Source organism: Rana temporaria, chromosome 2 (genome assembly GCF_905171775.1).
Source record: "Rana temporaria chromosome 2, aRanTem1.1, whole genome shotgun sequence".
NCBI classification, from domain to species: Eukaryota; Metazoa; Chordata; class Amphibia; order Anura; family Ranidae; genus Rana; species Rana temporaria.
Window position 1 is genome coordinate 511804375 of NC_053490.1, and position 13240 is coordinate 511817614.

A 13240-nucleotide genomic window follows, 5' to 3' on the forward strand; every position below is an offset into this window, starting at 1 on the left:
CGTTTTAAAAAACGTCGTTTTTTTTAATGCCGAAAAATGATCGTGTGTACGCGGCATTATACCTACCTTCAGTCCCAATGTGGTGATTCTCATTGTACAGCTCTGTCCTGGAACACACAGCCTTTCCTCCAAAAATGACCACTACTCACTGAACATGCCCATTCTTATAGAAAGGCGGTACTCGTGGGGGGCATCAAATGTTCGCTCAGATCATGACATAAGCCACAATCCACCGTTCTTCACAGTGTGGCTTCCCTTCGAGCCACACAGCTCTATCAAGTGGATTGCTCGATAGAGCTGTGTGGCTCAAAGGGAAGGCAGGCCGCCTGTACCATGCAGTGATCAGGATAACAAGCACTTTATAACTTATTTCAGGTCAGATCACACCAGCCAGACGTGGGTTTTGATTATACATGACAATGGCAAAGCTAGGACAAGCCTGTCGCTGTCTACCCCCCCCCCCCCCCCCCTTCACCTGGAAGCTGCTCCCCTGCCTTGGCAGTATAAAGCGGATGCATTGACGTCACTGGTGTCATTTCAGGTGACATCCTGGTGAGTGCTGCATGCCGTCCAACATGAATGAATTAACAGATGTCCTCTTCACCATTGTAGGTTATATTGGATTACATGAGGGGCCAGCCTGTTAAATATCGGCCCCTAAAAGGCAGCCCAGAATTGAAGCCCAATTGAACTTTCATACATTCCAGGTGCACTAAAAGGAAAGGTGTGAAAGACTTAGGACCCATGTACACTGGGTGGATAGTCTCTGAGCATGAGACTATTGGTGTAGGCAGCCCATCAAACTCTCTGAGAGTTTGACAGTTAGGCCTCGTACACACGGGCCAGAATCTCGTCAGGAAAAAAACTTTGGGGTAGATTCAGATAGATCAGTGGATCTTTAGATCCGCGTAATCTATCTGATTTACGATCCGCCGGCGCCAGTTTGAGAGCCTAGTGCTGTATTCAGATAGCACTTACCTCAAAACTTGGTCCGGCGGATCGTAAATCCCCCGGCGGAATTCTAATTCCGCGGCTAGGGGGATTGTAGTATTTAAATCAGGCGCGTCCCCGCGCCGATTTAAATGCACATGCGCCGTCCGCGAATTTTCCCGGCGTGCATTGCTCCCAATGACGTCGCTAGGACGTCATTGGTTTCGGCGTGAGCGTAACTTGCGTCGAGCGCTTTTCTGAATCGACGTATGCAAACGAAGTAAAAATTCAAAACTCAGCGCGGGAACGACGGCCATACTTAACATAGGATACCCCTCACATAGCAGGGGTAACTATACGCCGGAAAAAGCCGAACGCAAGCAACGTAAAAAAAAAGCGACGGGCGGGCGTTCGTTTCTGAATCGGCGGAAATCGGCATTTGCATATTCGACGCGTAAAAAACCGAAGCGCCACCTAGCGGCCGGCGGGAGATTGCAGCCTAAGATCCGACGGTGTAAGTCACTTACACCTGTCGGATCTAAGGGAGATCTATGCGTAACTGATTCTTATGAATCAGTCGCATAGATCCGACCGTCGGATCTCAGAGATACGACGGCGTATCAGGAAATATGCCGTCGTATCTCTCTCTGAATCTCCCCCGTTGTTTTTCCTGACAAGATTCTTGGCAAGAATCTCTTGCCGCCCGAGTGTACACACAGTCCTTTCTAAAGAACAGCGGTTCTCTTGAAAGGCAAGAACGCGGTGACCTCATCGCGTACGACGAGCATGCGCTCGTCACATTCTATGCCGTCGCCACCATCTTGCTTCACCCTACCGATGCCGTGGAAGCTACCGCGCATGCGTCAAGTCATTTCGAGCATGCGCGGGTTTCCACGGCGACAGGTAACACACTCTCGGGTTTCTCGTCGGGAAACAGGTCGACAAGAATCTCGATGAGAAAATAGAGAGCAGGATCTCTATTTTTTTCATCGAGATTCTAGCCAGATTTCCAGACGAGAAACCTGAAAGCCTCGTACACACGCTCGGTGTACTTGGCAAGAACCAACAAGAAAACTGCGGCAGAGCCTTCTTGCCGAGAAAACCGAGCGTGTGTACGAGGCTTTACTGCGACTGGATGGAGCTGGTCAGTGCACCCAGCGGTACCAACAATCAGGCCTCGTGCACACTGGACATTTTTTGGACGTTTTTACAGCAGTTGTTTTTGTCAGTAGACGTTTTTTTTTTTTTTTAGTCATTAAACTGTCCATCGTGTTGTAGCGCCTGGTTACTTCAAAGTACTGGTGCTATTTAAATTTAGAGGGAGATCAGAGTGTAGTTAAACTATGATCTGGTTAAAATGTTTAGATTGGGTCTCTGTCTCAGCTTGCCTGTGCTGTGGGCGCATTCTGTTGTACTGGGGTGTTCTTCCCACCCCAGTGCAGTAGATGGCAGCAGTGGAGTCAAGGTTTGGGTGCTCTTCCCCAACAGCCAATCAGGAGGGTTGGGCCTCGCTGTGCATGCTGGGGGATGGCATTCATGGGGCAGATGCCATTAGTTTGGGGTCTTCTTTGTCCAGTGTGGCACCCACGTTTGAGGTGACCACATCACGGCGCCCCGGCGTTATGGCCTACCTGGCCGGGGAGCGCGTGCCACACGTGTTCCTGGTTCCGGGACCATGTTGGTCCAGAACATTTGAGCAGGGACGGGGACCCAGTGATCGACTGGGTTCCCACTTTTGAGGATCCCACGCGGTATAGCTGTTCGGTGAGGAGTCCGTCTGAGGAGCACCAAAGAGAGGCTGGCGGTCCAAAAGGATTTAGACAAACCACCGGGGATCAAGGTACCCGGACACTGAAGGGTTGATCACCTGTCAGTCGGTACCTGGGCGACGTTAAAGCGGGGGTTCACCCTTAGAGGGCACTTTTTCCCCTTAGATTCCTGCTCGTTTTCTCTAGGGGAATCGGCTATTTGTTTTAAAATATGTGCAGTACTTACCCGTTTACGAGATGCATCCTCTCCGTCGCTTCCGGGTATGGGCTGCGGGAATGGGCGTTCCTTCTTGATTGACAGTCTTCCGAGAGGCTTCCGACGGTCGCATCCATCGCGTCACGATTTTCCGAAAGAAGCTGAACGTCGGTGCGCAGGCGCAGTATAGAGCCGCACCGACGTTCGGCTTCTTTCGGCTACGAGTGACGCGATGGATGCGACCGTCGGAAGCCTCTCGGAAGACTGTCAATCAAGAAGGAACGCCCGCTCCCGAAGACCCATACCCGGAAGCGACGGAAGAAGATGCAGCTCGAAAACGGGTAAGTACTGCTCATATTTTAATACAAATAGCCGATTCCCCTAGACAAAACGAGCAGGAATCTAAGGGGAGAAAAAAAAAAATTTAATACATGGGTGAACTCCCGCTTTAAGAAGGAGATCCAGGCGTAAATTCTTCCGAGGAGGATTGCTGTAAAAATGCTCTAACGCTGATAAATGTTGATAAACGCTCAAAAACTTTGCTCACCAGTGTTTTTTATTGTTATTGATTTATTGAAAAAAAAAAAAAAAATCTTCAAAAAAAAAAAAAGGTAAAAAAAGCTAATGCGGAACAAAAAGCAAAAACAAAAAACGCTATTGCAAAAACATTGAAAAAAGTTGAAAAACTCACTGCAAAGCTACTGGCGTTTTTATAACATTATTGTAACGTTCAGTGTGCACGAGGCCTCAGTCCCCGTTCACATCAAGCGATTTGGAATAACGATTCTGCCCGGGATTTCAAATCTCGGCAAAATGTGTGTTCAGGTGTCACTATTCTTAATAATACCTTTAAAAGCGGTGCAATTCTGCCACGGTTGTGCGCAACAGAATTGCATGGCAATCACATTAAAACACACGTTTAAAAACTGAGCTAAGCTTGTCGCCCAAAAAGGAGTAGAAGCTTTTTTTGGGTGACAGACAAACATAGGGCAGCCAAGTTTGTAACACTTCTGAGGATGCGCAAAGCAGGAGAGGAACCTCTTCAACGGATCCCTTAATGAAAGCGGGGTGCCGGTGTTGTGATGAGAAATGGCCCTCGTCGAATAATGGCCGCCCTGTACTGCGCTTGCGCAGTACGGGGCCGCCGAAAGTGTCCGAACATCGTAATTTAGGATCAGCTGTTCACAGCGCCTGCGCACAAAAAAGACATGGGGGCAGATCCACAGAGCGAGTACGCCGGCATATCTACTGATACGCCGGCGTACTTTCAAATTTCCCGCGTCGTATCTTTGGTTTGAATCCTCAAACCAAGATACGACGGCATCTGGGTTAGATCCGACGGGCGTACGGCTTCGTACGCCTTCGGATCTTAGATGCAATACTTCGGCGTCCGCTGGGTGGAGTTCTCGTCGTTTTCCGCGTCGAGTATGCAAATTAGCTTTTTCCGACGATCCACGAACGTACGCGCGGCCGTCGCATTCTCTTACGTCGTCTCTAGTCGGCTTTTTCCGGCATACAGTTAAAGCTGGTGTTTTGCGGCGTATAGATAGACTTGCCATGTTAAGTATGGCCGTCGTTCCCGCGTTTATTTTTTTTTATTTTTTTTTTGCATAAGTCGTCCGTGAATCGGGATGGACGTAATTCACGTCTATGTTAAAAAATATGATGTCCTTGCGACGTCATTTAGCGCAATGCACGGCCGGAAATTGAGGGACGGCGCATGCGCAGTTCATTCGGCGCGGGGACACGCTTCATTTAAATGAAACACGCCCCCTACTCGCCGATTTGAATTGGGCGCCCTTACGCCGTGAGAGATAGGCTACGCCGCCGTAACTTAGGGCGCAAATTCTTTGTGGATTCAAAGTTTAAAAAAGTAAGTTACAGCGGCGTAGCGTATCTCCCATACGCTGCGCCGGTGCAGATCTCTGTGGATCTGCCCCATGATCTTTTACTTTTTGCTATAATAATAATCCCAATTTTTTCCTCAGTTTAGGCCGATACGTATTCTTCTACATATTTTTGGTAAAAAAAACTCGCAATAAGTGTTTATTGATTGGTTTGCTTAAAAGTTATAGCGCCTACAAAATAGGAGATAAAATTATGGCATTTTTATTATTATTTATTTTTTACTAGTAATGGCAGCGATCTGCGATTTTTTTCAGGACTGCGACATTATGGCGGACACATCGGACAATTTTGACACATTTTTGGGACCATTGACAATTTTACAGCGATCAGTGCTATAAAAATGCACTGGTACTGTAAAAATGTCACTGGCAGGGAAGGGGTTAACACTAGGGGGCCATCAAGGGGTTAACTGTGTTCCCTAATGTGTGTTCTAACTGAAGGGGGGAGGGGACTGACTAGGGGAAATGACAGATCGTTGTTCATACCTTTTATGAACAGTTGATCAGTAATTTCTCCCCTGAGAGAACCGGAATCTGTGGGCGTGTCACGAGCAACTGCGGGTGCCTGGCAGTCATCACGCCCGCCGGGCACTCGCACTGGCTCCGGGGGCGAGCAGCGGGCGGGCTTGCATCCCTAGTGGCCACAGGGCAAGGCGGTGTAACATAACGTTGTTTCGCCCAGCCGTGTTCGGTAAGTGGTTACCGTATTTATCGGCGTATACCGCGCATTTTTTTCCCCTTAAAATCAGGGGAAAATTGTGGGTGCGCTATATACGCCGATACCCGCTTCCCGCACTGTGTTTGATCGCCGCCACCGACATATACCGAGCGCAGTACACTCGGGTACACTCGGCCAGGCTCGGCTCCCCTCGCGGTCATGCCCTGTGCCGCCTCTGAGCGTGGCCGAGCGTGCCCGAGTGTACTGCGCTCGGCATATGTCGGCGGCGGCGTTCAAACACAGCGCGGGAAGCGGGGATCGACTCAAAAACTGCGCGGGAGAAGCGGGGAGGACACCACCGAGGCCGCAGACGGACGCCGGACCGGACAAGGCCGCCGATGGCCGCCGGGCAAGACAACGACGAGGGGCATTCAAACTGTAAGTATTCTTTTTTTCCTGAAATTTCCCTTCCAGGTTGGGAGTGCGCGCTATACGCTGGGGCGCGCTATACAGAGATAAATACGGTAATAAAGAAAAGTACATTATCGCTTACATATCGTATTACATACTAGGTACGTGATCATGTTCAGGAGAGCCGCCTTGTCGCTGTATATATACCTGGTGCTCACCCCCTCCCCCGGCGCTTGATCAATCGATTGCTTCGCTAATCCATCGCCCGGCAGGCCCCCTGCCAGCCCACGCACTTACCCCATCCGGGTTGTGGCTTTGGCAGCTTCCCTCCTGCGTCTCCTCCCGTGTCCAGGCGGCTGCTTCTCCTCCTGGCCAATCAGGACTTAGCAAATTGTGTCTCTGGACCTGCTTCCTGATTGGCCACCAAGAGAAACAGGAAGACATAAGCGAATGCAAACAACTGGATGGGCTTGGGGCACCGTGCTATGTGTCCCAAGCCCACCCTTTTTGAAGCCAATTAGAGCCTCAGACTCTAATCATCTGCTCAAAATAAAAAATATTGAAATCCATGCGTCCGGCGTCCTGCATGTAGATTAGGGGCCTGGCGCATTGATTAGGGGGGCACTGCACTTCATATGAGCGACTGCCACTGATTTATATACAGTATACAGTCGGTTAATCAGGCTTCATACATGCAGAGCCTGTGTAGTGACACCCCCAGGACCCCGCTGCTGCAGCGTACAGTCGCCCATTGAAATGCAGAAGGCTAGGCTCACGCCTATGCATTTTGCAGTGTGTAAGTATTTAGATTTGCAGAAACACACTACAGTCCATTTAACATGATTTCCTACGGGCCACGCTCACATCTGTGCATTTTCATCCAGTGCATTTTTTGGAAAGGGTTCCGGGACTTTTTTCCTACAGCAAGTTGCGTTTTTGGTACCATAGAAAACGCATCAATCTCAACCAGAATAGGTGTGAACCTAGCCTTAGAAGAGGCAGTTGTGCACTGCTGTGAGCCATGGGTTGTATATGTGCACTGACGTCTAACACAGATGGGGCTAGATTCAGAAAGAATTTACGTTGGCGTATCTATTGATACGCCGCGTAAATTCAAAGCTGCGCCAGGGTATCTTCTTTCTGTATTCAGAAAGCAAGATACGCCGAAATTAGACTAAGATCCGACTTGCGTAAGTCGTATCTTAGTTGCATATTTACGCTGGCCGCTAGGTGGCGCTTCCGTCGATTTACGCAAGGAATATGCTAATTAGGTAGATACGCCGATTCAGAAACGTACGTCCGCCCGGCGCTTTTTTTTACGTCGTTTGCGTAAAGGCTTTTTCCGGCGTAAGGTTACTCCTGCTATATGAGGCGTATCCTATGTTAAGTATGGACGTCGGGACAGCGTAAAATTTTGCGTCGTTTACATCGTTTGCGTAAGTTGTTCGCGAATAGGGCTTCGTGTAAATTACGTTCACGTCGAAAGCATTGACTATTTGCGACGTGATTTCGCGCGTGCGCACTGGGATACGTCCACGGACGGCGCATGCGCCGTTCGTTAGAGACGTCATTTACGTGGGGTCATGTTTTATTTACATATAACACGCCCACCTCTTCAGAATTTAAATTTGGCACGCTTACGCCGGCAGATCTACGCTACGCCGCCGTAACTTAGGGCGCAGGTTCTTTGTGAATCCAGCCCCAGCCTCACTAAGATACGCTGCGCCCGCACAAACTTACCGCGGGCTATATGAATCTAGCCCATGGTCTGCATTTAGAGCATACGTCAGTGTGGATACTTTACACAACCCATGGCTCACAGCCGTGTACAGACGCCTCTTCTAATGTATCCCAATAGATGGCTGTAGGTGGCAGCAGTGAGTCCCGGGAATGTTACTACACAGACTCTGCACCCTGTGCCACCTCAATGGCCTTTTTTCTTTTTCTTTTTTTTATTTGGGTGTATTTATCATTTTTTTTTTCTTTTTTTAGAAAGGAAGACTATTCTTTTAAAGCAGTTTTAACCTCCCCCCCCCCTGGTCATTTATACCTACAGGTAAGCCCTGGGCCATCTTAATGCAAGGGCACTCCTGGACACTGCCCAGGGGCCCCAAGTACATGGAGGGCCCACAATAAGCTTGCATTACATCATGCTTGCCAACTGTCCCGGATTTGCTGGGACAGTCACGCTTTTTTCTAAACTGTCCCGATATGGTCGTGTCCCAGGAAGCGTCCCAGAACCTATACTGTGCCCTCCTGATCCCAGAATTGTGCCCTCCTGACTAGGGTGCCCACGTGTCCCAGATTGCCAGGGACTGTCCCGCAATTGACATGTCTGTCCTAGGCACCTTCATTCTGGGACAATACAATGTCCCGGAATGATATAGAGGACACAGCCACCCCCTACTAACTAATCACTACATTTCTGGAACTGGTTGCTACGGCTGGCTCTGCCTGGCATCTTGCAACCAGTGACAATTTACTCTCAGACAGTGAGACTAGGAGCGAGGCCTGTGCCTAGTGCAGCGCTGCTGTCCCCGCCCACCTCGGCACCTCCTCCTTCTCCAGCACCCAGCGGCAAGCAGCAGGGACTGGTGTGATCTTCACTCTCCAGATAGTGACGCCACTCCTTTCTTTCTACGCACGCGGCTCATACAGAGGGAGTGCCAGCGGCACTGTTTCTTGTGCAAGTGGCATATTCACCTGACAAAAGAATAACCCGCCGCCAAATTCCCCATCAACCCCCGAGACTACATTAGCCGCCCCCCTCAACTTTTTTCAGGGAAGGTGAGAGGGGGGAGGGGGTGTCCCTGAATGGCAGTTTGGAAATGTGGTCACCCTACTCCTGTCCCTCCGCCCCCATGTACTGTGCCCTTCTGCATCCCCCCTGTACTGTGCCCTTCTGCATCCCCCCCGTACTGTGCCCTTCTGCATCCCCCCTGTACTGTGCCCTTCTGCATCCCCCCTGTACTGTGCCCTTCTACATCCCCCCGTACTGTGCCCTTCTGCATCCCCCCTGTACTGTGCCCTTCTGCATCCCCCCCGTACTGTGCCCTTCTGCATCCCCCCCGTACTGTGCCCTTCTGCATCCCCCCCGTACTGTGCCCTTCTGCATCCCCCCTGTACTGTGCCCTTCTGCATCCCCCCTGTACTGTGCCCTTCTGCATCCCCCCGTACTGTGCCCTTCTGCATCCCCCCTGTACTGTGCCCTTCTGCATCCCCCCGTACTGTGCCCTTCTGCATCCCCCCTTACTGTGCCCTTCTGCATCCCCCCTGTACTGTGCCCTTCTGCATCCCCCCTGTACTGTGCCCTTCTGCATCCCCCCTGTACTGTGCCCTTCTGCATCCCCCCGTACTGTGCCCTTCTGCGTCCCCCCTGTACTGTGCCCTTCTGCATCCCCCCCAGTACTGTGCCCTTCTGCATCCCCACTGTACTGTGCCCTTCTGCATCCCCCCTGTACTGTGCCCTTCTGCATCCCCCCCGTACTGTGCCCTTCTGCATCCCTCCCGTACTGTGCCCTTCTGCGTCCCCCCGTACTGTGCCCTTCTGCATCCCCCCCGTACTGTGCCCTTCTGCATCCCCACTGTACTGTGCCCTTCTGCATCCCCCCCGTACTGTGCCCTTCTGCATCCCCCCCCGTACTGTGCCCTTTGTGTTGACTAGTCTTTGATTTATGGAATGTTTTCCTTTTGTAAAACTGATTTTATTTAAAAGTACTAATGAATATATGTTTAATTCTATCAACTGTTTATACTTTATTTCTTGAAAATAGAGGTGTAAATTGGGGCAAGCTAGTAGGGTCCCCAGTGCATTACTTTGCCCAGGGGCCCATGCTGAGACCGCTCTTTAATTAGGCAAATTAGGCGGACGCCTAAGGCCTCGTGCTCACAGGGGCCTCTCGGCCACCTAATTTGCTTTTACCTAAGGCCTCACAATGCCTAGAACCGCCTCTGGGCCCATGATGATATTAAGATGGCCCTGGGTAAGCCTATATTAAGGCTGCATTCACACCTGAGCGTAGGTCGTTCGGTCGTTTTTTTCGCGCGTATTCATGCTTATTTGCGCGTTTGCATACAGCGTCGTCTGACGTTTTTTATTTTAGCCAATAGGAAAAATGATCATCTTTTCATCACTTGTTGCTATGTTGGTAGATTTTTTTTATCTTCTGCCTGGGTGAAATGTTCTATTGATTAAAGCGACAAAACGCCCGTAGCAAACGCTCGTTGTCGCGCTAGTCGCTTGAATCGAGCGTTTCCATTACTTTCTATGGGAAATAGAAATGCTCAAAAACGCCCAAGCCGCCCGATTCGCGCGGTCCTGAACTTGTTTGAGCTTCAGGCGTTCGGTGTCAGGCGTTTTGGAGTGGAGATGTGAACCATCTCCATAGGGAATAATGTATTTTTTCCCCTCTAGCGTTTTTGAGCGTCGCGCTTCAGGTGACAAAACGCTCAGGTGTGAATGCAGCCTTATAAAACTTACCTGTAGACAAAATAAATATCTCCTAAATGCGCGCCATTTAGGAGATACTCGCCCTACATGCAGCCAGTGACATCACTAGCGCATGCGTCCTGAAGGTCCGCCATTACCCATCACAGCTTCGTGCCGGAACTGAGTGATGTCATCGCGGCTCCAGCCAATCACATAGCCAGAGCGTATGGAAGATGTCAGCCTTCTCAAGCGTTGACATTACAGCATTGGAGGGCTTCGTTCCAAGGTAAGTATTTCATAATGTGCTAGTATGCAATGTATACTAGCACATTATGCCATTTCCTTGCATGTGTTTTTTTTGTAACATCCGCTGTTTACTAATGCTTCAAGGATAAATCAGGTTATATATTATTGTTACAATAGTAAACTGGCTTTTCAGCTTTTCTTCTTTTTCCCACCGATTTTGTGTGTCACCTTCTTCTCCATTCTTTACATGCCTGGAGGCGGAGAAGACATGAAATGAATACAGGTATCAATGTGACAAGACGCTACATTGTTTTCCTTCACAATACACAACCAGCGCTCACTCAAACAGAAACCTTAACCGGCAATCTGAGAAACCGCCCACCGCCAAACAAGCGAAACCGCATTTTCTGCCTTATTATGGTGTTGAAAAGTGAATGTATGCCAACCATAATCCCGGGAGGTGGCAGTGCCAGTATCATTAACTACTGTTTTTTTTTTTGTTTTTTTCCCAATAAAATAAAATGTTCACCTTTTTTATCCTCTGTGGATCTCCCTTCAGCCTATTTGCAGCCACTTCTTATCTACATGCCACATATTGGTGGCAGGCACATATCGATACACCTGCATTCACACCTGAGCGCCGTGTTTTTCAGTGTATTTTTTGATGCGTTTGTATGCATGTATTTTAGCATGGTGTACAGCAGTTTTAAAACATTTTTTAGCTTTGGTGATTTTTTAATTGGCCAATAGAGAAAAATATCATCTGTTTTATCATTTGTTACTGTTTTTCAGCTGCTTTTATTTATTATTTCTTTATTATTATTTCTTTATTAATGTTTTTTCTTTTTTTTTGTAAGGAGTTTAGGGTTAGGGTTTAAAGGTCAGAGTTAGGTCATTTATTTATTTATTATTATCTATTTACTTATTATTTATTGTTTATTTATTTGTTTTGTTAGGTTAGGGTCAGGGGTTAATATTAGGGTTAGGGTTTAATATTGGGGTTAGGATTAGGGTTTAGGAGTCGGGTTAGGGGTTAAGGGGTTGGGATTAGGCTGCAACAAAAAATTAAATGGCTCTTTGTATATGGCGGGTGGTACCTCTGATGCTTTTTTATTAATCATTATTATTATTATTATTATTTTTTTTTATAATTAATTTTTTTTTATAAATATATTTATTTCCTGTACAGATCAGAGATCTCTGTTCGTCCCAAGATCGTTTCCTGATAGAAACTGCAGACATGAAAGTCTCCCTGTGATCAGACCTCATTATAGCCTGCTGTGATCTCTCCTTTTATCAATGCATTGGTGTGTCCCTGCCCCCAGCTGGGAGCTCACACACCTGGCACACAGACTTTATGAATGACTCTGTCATCTCTCCAGCCCATTCACAAATCAGCCTGGGGGCGTGGCCGGGAGCACATTCCCCCCTCCCGAGTAGGCGGGGCCGGGGCAACCGCCCCTCCCCACTGCCTGGGCGGTGATCAGTGAGCGCCCAGCACTTCCAGCAGACCCGAGTAGAGCTCAGACCGTCCGGCTGTGATTGGAGGATCTCCTCCCTGTACGGGCCCCTGGGAATATAGAGCGCTCCCCTCCGGGATCATCGCGGTGTGTGTGTGGACTGTATACTACCGACCGACCGACATCACTGCCGGGATCTCCCACCATCATCAGCACAAGGTGAGACACTTCTATAGTGTTACATTGTATCTGTGTGTATGAGAGCTGCATGGAGGCTTTGTTATATATCTACACTCCGATACATTGTATACAGATCTCCCCATACATTGTGTATATACTATGATCAGAACCCCCCCCCCCCTATACATTGCATACAAATGTCCCCCATACATTGTATACAGATCTCCCCATACATTGTATACAGATCTCCCCATACATTGTATACAGATCTCCCCATACATTGTATACAGATCTCCCCATACTTTGTGTATATACTATGATCAGAACCCCCCCCCCCCCCCCATACATTGCATACAGATCTCCCCCCCATACATTGTATACAGATCTCCCCATACATTGTATACAGATCTCCCCATACATTGTGTATATACTATTATCAGAAACCCCCCCCCCCCCTATACATTGCATACAAATGTCCCCCATACATTGTATACAGATCTCCCCATACATTGTATACAGATCTCCCCATACATTGTGTATATACTATGATCAGAACCCCCCCTCCCCCCCCCCTATACATTGCATACAGATCTCCCCATATATTGTATACAAATGTCCCCCATACATTGTATACAGATCTCCCCATACATTGTGTATATACTATGATCAGAACCCCCCCCCCCCCATACATTGCATACAGATCTCCCCATATATTGTGTGTGTATATACTATGATCAGACCCCCCCCCCTCCCCCCTAAACATTGCATACAGATCTTCCCATACATTGTGTATATACTATGATCAGAACCCCCCCCCCCTCCATACATTGCATACAGATCTCCCCATACATTGTATATACTATGATCCAACCCCCCCCCCTATACATTGCATACAGATCTCCCCATACATTGTATACAAATGTCCCCCATACATTGTATACAGATCTCCCCATACATTGCATACAGATCTCCCCATACATTGCATACAGATCTCCCCATACATTGTGTATATGCTATGAGCAGAACCCCCCCCCCCCCCCCATACATTGCATAC

At 48.6% G+C, this 13240-nt stretch overlaps 1 protein-coding gene across 1 annotated transcript in view; it reads left to right on the forward strand.

The window, feature by feature from the left end:
• Nucleotides 1-12021: 12021 nt before the first annotated feature.
• Nucleotides 12022-13240, forward strand: part of ETS2 (ETS proto-oncogene 2, transcription factor) — a 33221-nt gene continuing 32002 nt past the window's right edge. Inside the window, exon 1 of the mRNA XM_040338977.1 lies at nt 12022-12225. The gene's annotated coding sequence lies outside the window, so the exon portion shown is untranslated. The remainder of the gene's footprint in view (nt 12226-13240) is intronic.